The sequence below is a fragment of the Olea europaea genome, chromosome 1, assembly GCF_002742605.1.
Source record: "Olea europaea var. sylvestris chromosome 1, O_europaea_v1, whole genome shotgun sequence".
Taxonomy (NCBI): domain Eukaryota; kingdom Viridiplantae; phylum Streptophyta; class Magnoliopsida; order Lamiales; family Oleaceae; genus Olea; species Olea europaea.
The window spans coordinates 32,550,821-32,570,113 of record NC_036237.1 but is presented as its reverse complement, the minus strand read 5'-3'; positions in this window follow the sequence as shown (position 1 = coordinate 32,570,113).

The window sequence follows — 19,293 nt, the reverse complement described above, 5'->3', positions numbered from 1 at the left end:
GAAAAGTGGTTTTTGATTTCTTGATAACTTTGGGTTTTTGTTTCTTGGTGAATTGCTAGTCTAATTCGATTGGAATGGAGCCAATGAAAAGTGGTTTTTGATTTCATTTTAATATCGAGTTTGTTCATTTTTGGCGGTAGTCTAATTCGATTGGAATCGAGCCAATGAAAAGTGATTTTTAATTTAATGATAACTTCGGGTTTGTTCATTTTTGGCAAATTGCAAGTGTAATTCGATTGGAATCAAACCAATGAAAAGTGGTTTTTGATTTAAAGATAACTTCGGGTTTGTTCATTTTTTGCGAATTGCTAGTGTAAATCGATTTGAATCGGGCCAAATGAAAAGTGATTTTTGATTGCAAGATAACTTCGGGTTTGTTCTTTTTGGTGAATTGCGAGTATAATTCGATTGGAATCGAGCCAATGAAAGGTGGTTTTTGATTTCAAGATAACTTCAGGTTTTTTCGTTTCTTGGCGAATTGCTGGCCTATTTCGATTGGAATCGAGCCAATGAAAAGTGGTTTTTGATTTCATGATAATTTCGGGTTTGTTCTTTTTTGGGGAATTGCTAGTCTAATTTGATTGGAATCGAGCCAATGAAAAGTGGTTTTTAATTTAATGATTACATCGTGTTTGTTCATTTTTGGCGAATTGCTAGTGTATTTCGATTGGAACTGAGCAAATGAATAGTTGTTTTTGATTTCAAGATAACTTCGAGTTTGTCGGATTTTAGCGAATTGTAAGGCTAATTCGATTGGAATCGAGCTAATGAAAGTGGTTTTTGATTTCATGATAACTTCGGGTTTTTTCATTTCTTTACGAATTGCTAGACTAATTTGATTGGATTCGAGCCAATGAAAAGTTGTTTTTGATTTCACGATCACTTCGGGTTTGTTCAATTTTGGTCAATTACTAAGCTAATTAGATTGGAATCGAGCCAATGAAAAATTGTTTTTGATTTCATGATAACTTCAGGTTCGTTCATTTTTGATAAATAGCTAGTCTAATTCGATTGGAATCGGGCTAATGAAAAGCGGTTTTTGATTTCATGATAACTTCCTATTTGTTCATTTTTGGCGAATTGCTTGTCTAATCTGATTGGAATCGAGGGAATGAAAAGTGGCTTTAGATTTTTTGATAACTTCGGTTTGTTCGTTTTTAGCAAATTGCTAGTTTAATTCGATTGGAATCAAACTAATGAAAAGTGGGTTTTGATATCACGATAACTTCGGGTTTTTTGTCTTTTAGCGAATTGCTTGTCTAATTTGATTGGAATCGGGCCAATGAAAAGTGGCCTTTGATTTCATGATAACTTTGGGCTTGTTCATTTTTTGGCGAATTGCTAGTGTAATTCGATTGGAATCGAGCCAATGAAAAGTGGTTTTTAAATTCAAGATAACTTCTAGTTTTTTCAATTTTGGCGAATTGCAAGTCTAATTTGATTGGAATCGAGCTAATGAAAAGTGGTTTTTGATTTCATGATAACTTCGGGTTTGTTCATTTTTGGCGAATAGCTAGACTAATTTGATTGGAATCGAGCCAATGAAAAGTGGTTTTTGATTTCATGATAACTTCGGGTTTTTTCGTTTCTTGGCGAATTGCTAGTCTAATTCGATTGGAATCGAGCCAATGAAAATTGGTTTTTGATTTCATGATATTATCGGGTTTGTTCATTTTTAGCGAACTGGTTGTCTAATTCGTTTGGAATCGAGCCAATGAAAAGTGGTTTTTAATTTAATGATAACTTCGGGTTTGTTCATTTTTGGCGAATTGCAAGTGTAATTCGATTGGAATCGAGCCAATTAAAAGTGGTTTCTGATTTCAAGATAACTTCGATTTTTTTCGTTTCTTGGCGAATTGCTAGTCTAATTCGATTAGAATCGAGCCAACGAAAAGTGGTTTCTGATTTCATAACAACTTCGGGTTTGTTCGATTTTGGCGAATAGCTAGACTAATTAGATTGGAATCGAGCCAACAAAAATTAGTTTTTGATTTCATGTTAACTTTGGGTTTTTTCATTTCTTGGCGAAATTCTAGTCTAATTCGATTGGAATCGAGCCAATGATAAGCTGTCTTTGATTTTATGTTAACTTCGGGTTTGTTCTTTTTGGCAAATTGCGAGTCTAATTCGATTGGAATCAAGCCAATGAAATGTGGCTTTTAAGTTCATGATAACTTCGGTTTTGTTCATTTTTGGCGAATTGAGAGATTAATTTGATTGGAATCGAGCCAATGAAATGTGGTTTTTGATTTCAAGATAAATTCGGGTTTGTTCATTTTTGGCAAATTGCTAGTATAACTCGATTGGAATCGAGCCAATGAAAAGTGGTTTTTGATTTCAAGATAACTTTGGGTTTGTTCTTTTTGGCAAATTGGGAGTCTAATTCGATTGGAATCGAACCAATGAAAAGTGATTTTTGATTTCATGATAACTTTGGGTTTTTCATTTCTTGGCGAATTGCTAGTCTAATTCGATTGGAATCGAGCCAATGAAAAGTGGTTTTTTATTCCATGATAATTTCAGATTTTTTCGTTTTTGGCGAATTGCTAGTCTAATTTGATTGGAATCGAGCCAATGAAAAGTGATTTTTAATTTAATGATAACTTCGGGTTTGTTCATTTTTGGCTAATTGCTAGTGTTATTTGATTGGTATCGAGCCAATGAAAAGTGGTTTTTGATTTCAAGATAACTTTGTGTTCGATCCTTTTGGTAAATTGCGAGTCTATTTCGATTGGAATCGAGCCAATGAAATGTAGTTTTTGATTTCATGATAACTTCAGGTTTGTTCGTTTTTAGCGAATATCTAGACTAATTCGATTGGAATCAACCTAATGAAATGTATTTTTGATTTCATGATAACTTCGGGTTCTTTCGTTTCTTAGCGATTTGCTATTCTAATTCGATTCGAATCGAGCCAATGAAAAGTAGTTTTTAGTTTCATGATAACTTCAAGTTTTTGGCGAATTGCAAGTGTAATTCGATTGGAATTGAGCCAATGAAAAGTGGTTTTTGATTTCATGTTAACTCCGGATTTTTTCATTTCTTGGCAAATTGCTAGTCTAATTCGATTGGAATCGAGCCGATGAAAAGTGGTTTCTGATTTCATGACAACTTCGGGTTTGTTCGATTTTGGCGAATAGCTAGACTAATTCGATTGGAATCGAGCCAACGAAAAGTGGTTTTTGATTTCATGTTAACTTCGGATTCTTTCGTTTCTTGGCGAATTGCTAGTCTAATTCGATTGGAATCGAGCCGATGAAAAGTGGTTTCTGATTTCATGACAACTTCGGGTTTTTTTCGATTTTGGCGAATAGCTAGACTAATTCGATTGGAATCGAGCCAACGAAAAGTGGTTTTTAATTTCATGTTTACTACGGGTTTTTTCGTTTCTTGGCGAATTTATAGTCTAATTCGATTGGAATCGAGCCAATGATAAGCGGTTTTTGATTTCATTAACTTCGGGTTTGTTCTTTTTGGCAAATTGCGAGTCTAATTCGATTGGAATCGAGCCAATGAAATGTGGTTTTTAACTTCATGATAACTTTGGGTTTGTTCGTTTTTTGCGAATTGCTAGATTAATTCGATTGGAATCGAGCCAATGAAATGTGGTTTTTGATTTCAAGATAAATTCGGGTTTGTTCTTTTTGGCAAATTGCTAGTGTAACTCGATTGGAATCGAGCCAATGAAAAGTAGTTTTTGAGTTCAAGATAACTTCGGGTTTGTTATTTTTGGCGAATTGTGAATCTAATTCGATTGGAATTGAACCAATGAAAAGTGATTTTTGATTTCATGATAACTTTGGTTTTTTCTTGGCGAATTGCTAGTCTAATTCGATTGGAATCGATCCAATGAAAAGTGGTTTTTTACTTAATGATAATTTCGGGATTTTTTCATTTTTGGTGGATCGCTAGTTTAATTTGATAGGAATCGAGCCAATGAAAAGTGATTTTTAATTTAATGATAACTTCGGGTTTGTTCATTTTTGGCGAATTGCTAGTGTTATTCGATTGGTATCGAACCAATGAAAAGTAGTTTTTGATTTCAAGATAACTTTGTGTTCGATCCTTTTGGCGAATTGCGAGTCTAATTCGATTGGAACAAGCCAACGAAATGTGGATTTTGATTTCATGATAATTTTGTGTTTGTTCGTCTTTTGGAACTGCTAGTCTAACTCGATTGGAATCGAGCCAATGAGAAGTGGTTTTTAATTTAATGATAACTTCGGGATTCTTCATTTTTGGCGAATTACTAGTGTAATTCGATTGGAATCGAGCCAATGAAAAGTGATTTTTGGTTTCAAGATAACTTCGGGTTTGTTCTTTTTGGCGAATTGCTAGTCTAATTCGATTGGAATCGAACCAATGAAAAGTGATTTTGGATTTCATGATAACTTCGGGTTTGTACATTTTTGGCAAATAGCTAGACTAATTTGATTGGAATATAGCCAATGAAAAATGGTTTTTGATTTCATGATAACTTCGATTTTTTTCATTTTTTGGTGAATTGCTAGTTTAATTCGATTGGAATCGAGCCAATGAAAAGTGGTTTCTGATTTCATGACAACTTCGGGTTTGTTCGATTTTGGGGAATAGCTAGACTAATTCGATTGGAATCGAGCCAACGAAAAGTGGTTTTTGATTTCATGTTAACTTCGGGTTTGTTCTCTTTTGCGAATTGCGAGTCTAATTCGATTGGAATCGAGCCAATGAAATGTGGTTTTTGATTTCATGTTAACTTCGGGTTTGTTCGTTTTTGGCGAATTGATAGATTAATTTGATTGGAATCGAGCCAATGAAATGTGGTTTTTAATTTCAAGATAAATTCGGGGTTGTTCATTTTTGGCAAATTGCTAGTGTAACTCGATTGGAATCGAGCCATTGAAAAGTGGTTTTCGATTTCAATATAACTTTGGGTTTGTTCTTTTTGGCGAATTGCGAGTCTAATTCGATTGGAATCGAACCAATGAAAAGTGATTTTTGATTTCATGATAACTTTGGGTTTTTTCGTTTCTTGGCGAGTTACTAGTCTAATTCGATTGGAATCGAGCCAATGAAAAGTGGTTTTTTACTTAATGATAATTTCGGATTTTTTCATTTTTGGCGAATTGCTAGTCTAATTCGATTGGAATCGAGCCAATGAAAAGTGATTTTTAATTTAATGATAACTTCGGGTTTGTTCATTTTTGGCGAATTACTAGTGTTATTCGATTGGTATCGAGCCAATGAAAAGTGGTTTTTGATTTCAAGATAACTTTGTGTTCAATCCTTTTGGAGAATTGCGAGTCTAATTCAATTGGAATCGAGCTAATGAAATGTGGTCGTTGATTTCATGATAACTTCAGGTTTGTTCATTTTTAGCGAATATCTAGACTAATTTGATTGGAATCAACCCAATGAAATGTTGTTTTTGATTTCATGATAACTTTAGGTTCTTTTGTTTCTTAGCGAATTACTATTCTAATTCAATTCGAATCGAGCCAATGAAAAGTGGTTTTTAGTTTCATGATAACTTCGAGTTTGTTCCTTTTTGCCAAATAGCTAGACTAATTCGACTGGAATCGAGCCAATGAAAAGTGGTTCTTGATTTCTTGATAACTTCGGGTTTTTTTGTTACTTGGCGAATTGCTAGTCTAATTCGATTGGAATCGAGCCAATGAAACGTGGTTTTTGATTTCATGATAACTTCGGGTTTTTTCGCTTCTTGGCGAATTGCTAGTCTAATCCGATTGGAATCGAGTCAATGAAAAGTGCTTTTTAATTTCATGATAACTTCGTGTTTGTTCATTTTTGGCGAATAGCTAGACTAATTCGATTGGAATCAAGCCAATGAAAAGTGGTTTTTAATTTCATGATAAGTTCGGGTTTTTTTTGTTTCTTGGTGAATTAGTAGTCTAATTCGATTGGAATCGAGCCAATGAAAAGTGATTTTTGATTTCATGATAACTTAATCGAACCAATGAAAAGTGGTTTTAGATTTCATGATAACTTCGGGCTTTTTTGTTTCTTGGCAAATTGCTAGTCTAATTCGATTGGAATCGAGCCAATGAAAAGTGGTTTTTAATTTCATGATAACTTCGGGTTTGTTCTTTTTTGCGAATTGCTAGACTAATTCGATTGGAATCAAGCCAATTAAAAGTGGTTTTTGATTTCATGATAAGTTCGGGTTTTCTTGTTTCTTGGCGAATTGCTAGTCTAATTCGATTGGAATCGTGCCAATGAAATGTGGTTTTTGATTTCATGATGACTTCGGGTTTGTTCATTTTTTGGCGAATAGCTAGACTAATTTGATTGGAGTCGAGCCAATGAAATGTGGTTTTTGATTTCATGATAACTTCGGGTTCTTTCATTTCTTAGCAAATCGCTAGTCTAATTCGATTGGTATCAAGCCAATGAAAAGTGGTTTTTAATTTAATGATAACTTCGGGTTTGTTCATTTTTGGCGAATTACTAGTCTTATTTGATTGGAATCGTGCCAATGAAATGTGGTTTTTAATTTCATGATAACTTTGGGTTTGTTCATTTTTGGCGAATTGCTATTCTAATTCGATTGGAATCGAGCCAATGAATAGTGGCTTTTGATTTCGTGATAACTTTGAGCTTGTTTATTTTTGGCAAGTTGTTAATCTAATTTGATTGGAATCGAGCCAATGAAAAGTTGTTTTTGATTTCATGATAACTTAATCGAAACAATGAAAAGTGGTTTTCGATTTCATGATAACTTCGGGCTTTTTTGTTACTTGGCGAATTGCTAGTCTAATTTGATTGGAATCGAGCCAATGAAACGTGGTATTTGATTTCACGATGACTTCGGGTTTTTTCACTTCTTGGCGAATTGCTAGTCTAATTCGATTGGAATCGAGTCAATGAAAAGTGCTTTTTTAATTTATGATAACTTCGGGTTTGTTCATTTTTGGCGAATAACTAGACTAATTCGATTGGAATCTAGCCAATGAAAAGTGGTTTTTGATTTCATGATAAGTTCGGGTTTTTTTCTATTTTTTGGCGAATTGCTAGTCTAATTCAATTAGAGTCGAGCCAATGAAGAGTTGTTTTTGATCTCATGATAACTTAATCGAACCAATGAAAAGTGGTTTTCGATTTCATGATAACTTCGGGTTTTTTTGTTTCTTGGTGAATTTGTAGTCTAATTCTATTGGAATCGAGTCAATTGAAAGTGGCTTTTAATTTGATGATAACTTCGGTTTGTTCTTTTTTGCGAATGGCTAGAATAATTCGATTGGAATCGAGCAAATGAAAAGTGATTTTTGATTTCATGATAAGTTCAGGTTTTCTTGTTTCTTGGCGAATTGCTAGTCTAATTCGATTGGAATCGTGCCCATGAAATGTTGTTTTTAATTTCATGATGACTTCGGGTTTGTTCATTTTTTGGCGAATAGCTAGACTAATTCGATTGGAGTCGAGCCAATGAAATGTGGTTTTTGATTTCATGATAACTTCGGGTTCTTTCATTTCTTAGCGAATTGCTAGTCTAATTCGATTGAAATCGAGCCAATGAAAAGTGGTTTTTAATTTAATGATAAATTCGGGTTTGTTCATTTTTGGCCAATTACTAGTCTTATTTGATTGGAATCGAGCCAATGAAATGTGGTTTTTGATTTCATGAAAACTTCGGGTTTATTCATTTTTGGCGAATTGCTATTCTAATTCGATTGGAATCGAGCCAATAAATAGTGGCTTTTGATTTCATGATAACTTCGAGCTTTTTTATTTTTGGCAAATTGTTAGTCTAATTTGATTGGAATCGAGCCAATGAAAAGTGGTTTTTGATTTCAGGATAACTTTATCGGACCAATGAAAAGTGGTTTTCAATTTCATGATAACTTCGGGCTTTTTTGTTTCTTGGCGAATTGCTAATCTAATTCGATTGGAATCGAGCCAATGAAAAGTGGTTTTTAATTTCATGATAACTTCGGGTTTGTTCTTTGTTGCGAATAGCTAGACTAATTCGATTGGAATTGAGCAAATGAAAAGTGGTTTTTGATTTCATGATAAGTTCAGGTTTTCTTGTTTCTTGGCGAATTGCTAGTCTAATTCGATTGGAATCGTGCCAATGAAATGTAGATTTTGATTTCATGATGACTTTGGGTTTGTTCATTTTTTGGCGAATAGCTAGACTAATTCGATTGGAGTCGAGCCAATGAAATGTGGTTTTTGATTTCATGATAACTTCGGGTTCTTTCATTTCTTAGCAAATTGCTAGTCTAATTCGATTGGAATCGAGTCAATGAAAAGTGGTTTCTGATTTCAAGATAACTTTGGGTTTGTTCATTTTTGGCAAATTGCTAGTGTAATTCGATTGGAATCGAGCCAAGGAAAAGTGGTTTTCGATTTCAAGTTAACTTCGGGTTTGATCATTTTCGAAAAAATTGCTAGTCGAATTCGATTGGAATCGAGCCAATGAAAAGTGGTTTTTGTTTTCATGATAACTTCGAGTTTGTTCGTTTTTGATGAATTGCTAGTCTAATTCGATTGGAATCGAGTCAATGAAAAGTGGTTTCTGATTTCAAGATAACTTTGGGTTTGTTCATTTTTGGCAAATTGCTAGTGTAATTCGATTGGAATCGAGCCAAGGAAAAGTGGTTTTCGATTTCAAGTTAACTTCGGGTTTGATCATTTTCGAAAAAATTGCTAGTCGAATTCGATTGGAATCGAGCCAATGAAAAGTGGTTTTTGTTTTCATGATAACTTCGAGTTTGTTCGTTTTTGATGAATTGCTAGTCTAATTCGATTGGAATCGTGCCAATGAAATGTGGTTTTTGATTTCATGATGACTTCGGGTTTGTTCATTTTTTGGCGAATAGCTTGACTAATTTGATTGGAATCGAGCCAATGAAATGTGGTTTTTGATTTCATGATAACTTCGGGTTCTTTCATTTCTTAGCAAATTGCTAGTCTAATTCGATTGGAATCGAGCCAATGAATGGTTTTTAATTTGATGATAACTTTGGGTTTGTTCATTTTTGGCGAATTACTAGTCTTATTTGATTGGAATTGAGCCAATGAAAAGTGGTTTTTGATTTCATGATAACTTCGGGCTTGTTCGTTTTTGGCGAATAACTAGTCTAATTTGATGGGAATCGAGGCAATGAAAAATGGTTTTTGATTTCATGATAACTTCCTGTTTGTTCATTTTTTGCAAATTTCTAGTCTAATTTGATTGGAATCGAGTCAATGAAAAGTGGCTTTTGATTTCTTGATAACTTTCGGGTTTGTTCGTTTTTGGTTAATTCCTAGTCTAATTCGATTGGAATTAACGAATGAAAAGTGGTTTTGATTTCATAATAACTTTGGGTCTGTTCGTTTTGTAGAATTGCTAGTCTAATTCGATTGGAATCGAGTCAATGAAAAGTGGCTTTTGATTTCATGTTGACTTCGGGCTTGTTCATTTTTGGAGAATTGCTTTTCTAATTCGATTGGTATCGACCCAATGAAAAGTGGTTTTTGATTTCATTATAACTTCGGGTTTGTTCATTTTTGGCGAATTACTAGTCTAATTCGATTGGAATCGAGCTAACAAAAAGTGGTTTTTGATTTCATGATAACTTCCTGTTTGTTCGTTTTTGGCAAATTGCTAGTCTAATTCGATTGGAATCGAGCCAATGAAAAGGGGATTTTGATTACATGATAACTTCGAGTTTGTTTGCTTTTTGCAAATTTCGAGTCTAATTCGATTGGAAGCGAGCCAGTGAAAAGTAGGTTTTGATTTCTTGATAATTTCAGGTTTGTTCGTTTTTGGCTAATTGCAAGTCTAATTTGATTGGAATAGAACAAAAGAAAAGTGGGTTTTGATTTCATGATAACTTCGGGTTTGTTTGTTTTGGCGAATTGCTAGTCTAATTCAATTGGAATCGAGCCAATGAAAAGTGGGTTTTGATTTCTTGATAACTTCGCGTTTGTTCGTTTTTGGCTACCTGCTAGTCTAATTCGATTGGAATAGAATGAATGAAAGTCGGTTTTGATTTCTTGATAACTATGGAGTTTGTTCGTTTTGACGAATTGCTAGACTAATTCGATTGGAATCGAGCCAATGAAAAGTGACTTTTGATTCATGACAACATAGGGCTTGTTCATTTTTGGCGAATTGCTAGTGTAATTCGATTGGAATCGAGCCAATGAAAAGTGGCTTTTGATTTCATGATAACTTCGGGTTTGTCCATTTTTGGAGAATCGCTAGTGCAATTCGATTGAAATCGAGCCAATGAAAAGTGACTTTTGATTCATGACAACATAGGGCTTGTTCATTTTTGGCGAATTGCTAGTGTAATTCGATTGGAATCGAGCCAATGAAAAGTGGCTTTTGATTTCATGATAACTTCGGGTTTGTCCATTTTTGGAGAATCGCTAGTGCAATTCGATTGAAATCGAGCCAATGAAAAGTGGTTTTTGATTTCAAGATAACTTCGGGATTGTTCATTTTTAGCAAATTGCTAGTCTAATTCAATTGTAATCGAGCCAATGAAAAGTGGCTTTTGATTTCATGATCACTTCGGGTTTGGTCGATTTTAGCGAATTACCGGTCTTATTCGATTGGAATCGAGCCAATGAAAATTTGTTTTTGATGTCATGATAACTTCAGGTTTGTTCGAGTTTTGCGAATAGCTAGTCTAATTCGATTGGAATCGAGCCAGTGAAAAGTGGTTTTTGATCTCATGATAACTTCCTGTTTATTCATTTTTCGCGAATAGCTAGTCTAATTCGATTGGGATCGAGCCAATGAAAATTGGTTTTTGACTTCATGATAACTTCCTGTTTGTTCATTTTTGGCGAATTGCTAGTCTAATTTGATTGGAATCGAGCCAAAGAAAAGTGACTTTTGATTTCATGATAACTTCGTGTTTGCTCATTTTTAGCGAATTGCTAGTCTAACTCAATGGAATCGAGCCAAAGAAAAGTGGTTTTTAATTTCACGATAACTTCGACTTTGTTCTTTTTTGGCGAATTACTATTCTAATTCGATTGGAATCGAGCCAACGAAAAGTGGCTTTTGATTTCGTGATGAATTCGCGATTGTTCATTTTTGGCTAATTGCTATTCTAATTTGATTGGAATCGAGCCAATGAAAAGTGGTTTTTGGCTTCATTATAACTTTGGGTGTGTTCGTTTTTGGCGAATTACTAGTCTAATTCGATTGGAATCGAGCCAATGAAAAGTGATTTTTGATTTTATGATAACTTGGGGTTTGTTCGTTTTTAGAAAATAGCTAGTCCAATTCGATGGGAATGGAGACAATGAAAATTGGTTTGTGATTTCAAGATAACTTCCCGTTTGTTCGTTTTTTGGCGAATTTCTTTTCTAATTCGATTGGAATCGAGCCAATGAAAAGTTGGTTTTGATTTCTTGATAACTTCGACTCTGTTCATTTTTGGCGAATTGTTATTCTAGTTCGATTGGAATCGAGCAAACGAAAAAGGGCTTTTGATTTCATGATGACTTCGAGCTTGTTCATTTTTGGTGAATTGCCGTTCTAATTCGATTAGAATCGAGCCAATGAAAAGTGGCTTTTGATTTCATGATAACTTCGGGTTTGTTCATTTTTGGCAAATTGCTAGTCTAATTCGATTGTATTCGAGCCAATGAAAAGTGGTTTTTGATTTCATGATAACTTCGCGTTTGTTCATTTTTGGCGAATTGCTAGTCTAATTCGATGGGAATCGAGGCAATGAAAAGTAGTTTTTGATTTCATGATAACTTTTTGTTTGTTCATTTTTTTCAAATTTCTAGTCTAATTCGATTGGAATCGAGCCAATGAAAAGTGGCTTTTGATTTCTTGATAACTTTGGGTTTGTTCATTTTTGGTTAGTTTCTAATCTAATTCGATTGGAATTGAACGAATGAAAAGTGGGTTTTGATTTCTTAATAACTTCGGGTCTGTTCGTTTTGTAGAATTGCTAGGGTAATTCGATTGGAATCGAGCCAATGAAAAGTGATTTTTGATTTCACGATAACTTCAGCTTTGTTCGTTCTTGGCGAATTGCTATTCTAATTCGATTGGAATCGAGCCAATGAAAAGTGCCTTTTGATTTCATGTTGCTTCGGGCTTGTTCATTTTTGGCGAATTGCTTTTCTAATTCGATTGGAATCGACCTAGTGAAAAGTGGTTTTTGATTTCATGATATCTTCGGGTTTGTTCATTTTTGGCGAATTGCTGGTCTAATTCGATTGGAATCGAGCCAACGAAAAGCAGTTTTTGACTTCATGATAACTTCCTGTTTGATCGTTTTTGGCAAATTGGTAGTCTAATTCCATTGGAATCGAGCCAATGAAAAGTGGGTTTTGATTGTTTGATAATTTTAGGTTTGTTCGTTTTCATCTAATTGGTAGTCTAATTCGATTGGAATAGAACGAACAAAAAGTGGGTTTTGATTTCATGATAACTTCGGGTTTGTTCGTTTTGACGAATTGCTAGTCTAATTTGATTGGAATCGAGCCAATGAAAAGTGGCTTTTGATTTCATGATAACTTTGGGTTTGTTCATTTTTGGCGAATTGCTAGTGTAATTCGATTGGAATCGAGCCAATGAAAAGTGGCTTTTGATTTCATGATAACTTCGGGTTTGGACATTTTTGGCGAATTGCCAGTGTAATTCGATTGGAATCGAGCCAGTGAAAAGTGGTTTTTGATTTCAAGATAACTTCGGGTTTGTTCATTTTTAGCAAATTGATAGTCTAATTCGACTGGAATCGAGCCAATGAAAAGTGGCTTTTGATTTTATGATCACTTCAGGTTTGTTCGATTTTGGCGAATTAACGGTCTAATTCGATTGGAATCGAGCCAATGAAAAGTTGTTGGTTTTTGATTTTATGATAACTTCCTGTTTATTCGTTTTTATCGAATTGCTAGTCTAATTCGTTTGGAATCCAGCCAATGAAAAGTGGCTATTGATTTCTAGATAACTTTGTGTTTGTTCGCTTTTGGATAATTGCTCGTCTAATTCAATTGGAATCGAACGAATCAAAAGAGGGTTTTAATTTCATGATAACTTCAAGCCTGTTCGTTTTGGCGAATTCCTAATCTAATTCAATTGGAATTGAGCCAATGCAAAGTGGCTTTTGATTTCATGATAACTTCTTGTTTGTTGATTTTTGGCGAATTGCTAGTCTAATCAGATTGGAATCGAGCAAATGAAAAGTTGTTTTTGATTTCTTGATAACTTCGGGTTTTTTTCATTTTTGGCAGATTGCTAGTCTAATTTGATTGGAATCGAACGAATGAAAAGTGGGTTTTTATTTCATGATAACTTTGGGTTTGTTCATTTTTGGCAAATTACTAGTCTAATTCGATTGGAATCGAGCCAATGAAAAGTGGTTTTTGATTTCATGATAACTTCGTGTTCGTTCATTTTTGGGGAATTACGAGACTAATTCAATTGGAATCCAGCCAATGAAAAGTGGCTTTTGATTTCATGATGACTTCGGGTTTGTTCGTTTCTTGAAGAATTGCTTGTCTAATTCAATTGGAATCGAGTCATTAAAAAGTGGCTTTTGATTTCATGATAACCTTTGTTTGTTCATTTTTTACGAATTGCTATCCTAATTCGAATGGAATCAAGGCAAAGAAAAATGGCTTTTGATTTCTTGATAACTTAGGGCTTGTTCTTTTTTTGCCTTCGATTTGAATACAGCCAAAGAAAAGTACTTTTTGAATTCACGATAACTTCTGCTTTGTTCATTTTTTACAAATTGCTATTCTAATTCGATTGGAAGCGAGCCAATGAAAAGTGGTTTTTGATTTCATGATAACTTTAGGTTTGTTCATTTTTGGCAAATTGCTAGTCTAATTCGATTGGAATCGAGAGAATGAAAAGTGGTTTTTGATTTCTTGATAACTTTAGGTTTGTTCATTTTTGGCAAATTGCTAGTCCAATTCGATTGGAATCGAGCGAATGAAAAGTGGATTTTGATTTAATGATAACTTCGGGTTTGTTCGTTTTCGACGAATTGCTAGTCTAATTCGATTGGAATCGAGCCAATGAAAAGTGGTTTTTGATTTCATGATTACTTCGGGTTTGTTCATTTTTGGCGAATTGCTAGACTAATTCGATTGGAATCGAGCCAATGAAAAGTGGTTTTTGATTTCATGATTACTTCGGGTTTGTTCATTTTTGGCGAATTGCTAGACTAATTCGATTGGAATCGAGCCAATGAAAAGTGATTTTTGATTTCATTATGACTTCCGGTTTGTTCATTTCTTGACGAATTGCTAGTCTAATTCGATTGGAATTGCGCCATTGAAAAGTGGCTTTTGATTTCATAATAACTTCAGGTTTGTTCATTTTTGGCGAATTGTTAGTCTAATTCGATTGGAATCAAGCCAAAAAAAAGTGGCTTTTGATTTCATGAAAACTTCGGGTTTGTTCATTTTTGGCGTTCGATTGGAATCGAGCCAATGAAAAGTGGTTTTTGATTTCATGATAACTTCGGCTTTGTTCGTTTTTGGCGAATTACTATTCTAATTCGATTTGAATCGAGCCAATGAAAAGTGGCTTTTGATTTCATGATGACTTCGGGCTTGTTGGTTTTGGCGAATTGCTTGTCTGTTTTTATTGGAATCGAGCCATTGAAAAGTTGCTTTTGATTTCATGAGAACTTCGGGTTTGTTCGATTTTGATGAACTGCTAGTCTAATTCGATTGGAAACGAGCCAATGAAAAGTGGGTTTTGATTTCATGATAACTTCGGGTTTGCTCGTTTTTGGCGCATTGCTAGTCTTATTCGATTAGAATCGAGCCGTGGAAAAGTGACTTTTGATTTCATGATAACTTCAGGTTTGTTAATTTTTGAAGATTTGCTAGCCTAATTTGAATGGAATCGAGCCAAAGAAAGTGGCTTTTGATTTCATGATAACTTCAGGTTTGTTCGTTTTTGGCCTTCGATTGGAATAGAGCCAACGAAAAATGGTTTTTGATTTCACGATAACTTCAGCTTTGTTCATTTTTGGCAAATTGCTATTCTAATTCGATTGGAATGGAGCCAATAAAAAGTGGTTTTAAGTTTAATGATAACTTCGGGTTTGTTCGTTTTTGATGAATTGCTAGTCTAATTCGATTGGAATCGAGCCAATGAAAAGTGGTTTTTGATTTCATGATAACTTGGGGTTTGTTCATTTTTAGCTAATAGCTAGTCTAATTCGATGGGAATCGAGCCAAGGAAAAGTGGTTTTTGATTTCAAGATAACTTCCCGTTTGTTCATTTTTTGGCGAATTTCTTGTCTACTTCGATTGAAATCGAGCCAATGAAAAGTGGGTTTTGATTTCCAGATAATTTCGGGTTTGTTCATTTTTGGTTAATTACTAGTCTAATTCTATTGGAATCGAACAAATGAAAAGTGGGTTTTGATTTCATGATAACTTCGGGTTTGTTCATATTGGCGAACTACTAGTCCAATTCGATTGGAATCGAGCTAATGAAGAGTGGCTTTTGATTTCATGATAACTTCAGGTTTGTTCATTTTTGGCATTCGATTGGAATCCAGCCAATGAAAAGTGGTTTTTGATTTCATGATAACTTCAGCTTTGTTCATTTTTGGTGAATTGTTAATCTAGTTCGATTGGAATCGAGCCAATGAAAAGTGGCTTTTGATTTCATGATGACTTCGGGCTTGTTCGTTTTTAGCGAATTGCTGTTCTAATTCAATTGGAATCGAGCCAATGAAGAGCGGTTTTTGATTTCATGATAACTTCCGGTTTGTTCATTTTTGGCGAATACCTAGTCTAATTCGATTGGAATCGAGCCAATAAAAAGTGGTTTCTGATTGCATGATAACTTGGGGTTTGTTCATTTTTGGCGAATAGCTAGTCTAATGTGATGGGAATCGAGGCAATGAAAAGTGGTTTTTGATTTCATGATAACCTCCTGTTTGTTCATTTTTGGTGAATTTCTAATCTAATTCAATTAGAATCGAGCCAATGAAAAGTGGCTTTAGATTTCTAGATAACTTTGGGTTTGTTCATTTTTGGTTAATTGCTAGTCTAATTCGATTGGAATTGAAAGAATGAAAAGTGGGCTTTGATTTCATGATAACTTCGGGTCTGATCGTTTTGTAGATTTGCTAGTCTAATTCGATAGGAATCGAGCCAATGAAAAGTGGCTTTTGATTTCATGATAACTTTGGGTTTGCTCATTTTTGATGAATTGCTAGTGTAATTCGATTGGAATCGAGCTAATGAAAAGTGGTTTTTAATTTCAAGATAACTACGGGTTTGCTCCTTTTTGGCGAATTACTAGTCTAATTCCATTGGAATCGAGCCAAAGAAAAGTGACTTTTGATTTCATGATAACTTCGTGTTTGCTCATTTTTAGCAAATTGCTATTCTAATTCAATTGGAATCGAGCCAATTAAAAGTGGCTTTTGATTTTATGATCACTTCGGGTTTGGTCGATTTTGGCGAATTACCGGCCTTATTCGATTGGAATCGAGCCAATGAAAAGTTGTTTTTGATGTCATGATAACTTCAGGTTTGTTTGTGTTTTGTGAATAGCTAGTCTAATTCGATTGGAATCGAGCCAATGAAAAGTGGTTTTTGATCTCATGATAACTTCCTATTTATTCGCTTTTGGCGAATTGCTAGTCTAATTCGTTTGGAATCGAGTCAATGAAAAGTGGTTTTTGATTTCATGATAACTTCCCGTTTGTTCGTTTTTGGCGAATTGCTTGTCTAATTCCATTGGAATCGAGCCAAAGAAAAGTGACTTTTGATTTCATGATAAATTCGTGTTTGCTCAATTTTGGCGAATTGCTAGTCTAACTCATTGGAATCGAGCCAAAGAAAAGTGGTTTTTGATTTCACAATAACTTCGACTTTGTTCGTTTTTGACGAATTACTATTCTAATTCGATTGGAATCGATTTTATGATGACTTCTGGCTTGTTCATTTTTGGCGAATGGCGATTCTAATTTGATTATAATCGAGTCAATGAAAAGTGGTTTTTGGTTTTATTATAACTTTGGGTGTGTTCGTTTTCGGCTAATTGTTAGTCTAATTCAATTGGAATCGAGCCAATGAAAAATGATTTTTGATTTTATGATAACTTGGGGTTTCTTCATTTTTGGCAAATAGCTAGTCCAATTCGATGGGAATCGAGCCAATGAAAATTGGTTTTTGATTTCAAGATAACTTCCCGTTTGTTTCTTTTTTTGGCGAATTTCTTGTCTAATTTGATTGGAATCGACCCAATGAAAAGTGGGTTTTGATTTCTTGATAACTTCGACTTTGTTTGTTTTTGGTGAATTGTTATTCTAGTTCGATTGGAATCGAGCCAATGAAAAGTGGCTTTTGATTTCATGATGACTTCGGGCTTGTTCACTTTTGGCGAATTGCTATTCTAATTCGATTGGAATCAAGCCAATGAAAAGTGGCTTTCGATTTCATGATAACATCGGGTTTGTTCGTTTTTTACGAATTACTAGTCTAATTCGATTGGAATCGAGCCAATGAAAAGTGGTTTTTGATTTCATGCTAACTTGGGGTTTGTTCATTTTTGGCGAATACCTAGTCTGATTTGATGGGAATCGAGGCAATGAAAAGTGCTTTTTGATTTCTTGATAACTTCCTATTTGTTCGTTTTTTGCAAATTTCTAGTCTAATTCAATTGGAATCGAGCCAATGAAAACTGGATTTTGATTTCTTGATATCTTCGGGTTTACTTGTTTTTGGTTAATTCCTAGTCTAATTCGATTGGAATTGAACGAATGAAAAGTTGGTGTTGATTTCATAATAACTTTTGTAGAATTGCTAGTCTAATTCGATTGGAATCGAGCCAATGAAAAGTGGTTTTTGATTTCACGATAACTTCGGCTTTGTTCATTTTTAGCGAATTGCTATTCTAATTCGATTGGAATGGAGCCAATGAAAAGTGGCTTTTGATTTCATGTTGACTTCGGGCTTGTTTATTTTTCGCGAATTGCTATTCTAATTCGATTGGAATCGACCCAATGAAAAGTGATTTTTGATTTCATGATAACTTCGGGTTTGTTCATTTTTGGCGAATTGCTGGTCTAATTCGATTGGAATCGATCCAACGAAAAGTGGTTTTTGATTTCAGGATAACCTCGGGTTTTTTCATTATTGGCGAATTGCTGGTCTAATTCGATTGGAATCGAGCCAACGAATAGTGGTTTTTGATTTCATGATAACTTCCTGTTTGTTCGTTTTTGGCAAATTGCTAGTCTAATTTGATTGGAATCGAGCCAATGAAAAGGGGGTTTTGATTTCATGATAACTTCGAGTTTGTTCTTTTTTGCAAATTTCGAGTCTAATTCGATTGGAATTGAGCCAATGAAATGTGGGTTTCATTTTCTTGATAAATTCTGGTTTGTTCGTTTTTAGCTAATTCCTAGTCTAATTCGATTGGAATAGAACGAATGAAAAGTGGATTTTGATTTCATGATAACTTTGGGTTTGTTCGTTTTGGCGAATTGCTAATCTAATTCGATTGGAATCGAGCTAATGAAAAGTGGCTTTTGATTTCATGATAACTTCTGATTTTTTTCATTTTTGACGAATTGCTTGTGTAATTCGATTGGAATCAAGCCAATGAAAAGTGGATTTCATGATAACTTCGGGTTGTTCATTTTTGGCGAACTGCTAGTGTAAATCGATTGGAATCGAGCCAATGAAAAGTGGTTTTTGAATTTATGATAACTTGGGGTTTGATCGTTTTTAGCAAATTGCTAGTCCAATTCGATAGGAATCGAGCCAATGAAAAGTGGTTTTTGATTTCAAGATAACTTCCCGTTTGTTCGTTTTTTGGTGAATTTCTTGTCTAATTCGATTGGAATCGAGCCAATGAAAAGTTTGTTTTGATTTCTTGATAACTTCAGCTTTGTTCGTTTTTGGCAAATTGTTATTCTTGCTCGATTGGAATCGAGCAAATGAAAAGTGGCTTTTGATTTCATTATGACTTCGGGCTTGTTCATTTTTGGCGAATTGCCATTCTAATTCGATTGGAATCGAGCCAATGAAAAGTGGTTTTTGATTTCATGATAACTTCGGGTTTGTTCATTTTTGGCAAATTGCTAGTCTAATTCGATTGGATTCGAGCCAATGAAAAGTGATTTTTGATTTCATGATAACTTGGGGTTTGTTCGTTTTTGGCGAATAACTAGTCTAATTTGATGGGAATCAAGGCAATGAAAAGTGGGTTTTGATTTCATGATAACTTTATGTTTGTTCTTTTTTGCAACTTTCTAGTCTAATTCGATTGGAATCGAGCCAATGAAAAGAGGCTTTTGATTTCTTGATAACTTTAGGTTTGTTCGTTTTTGGTTAATTACT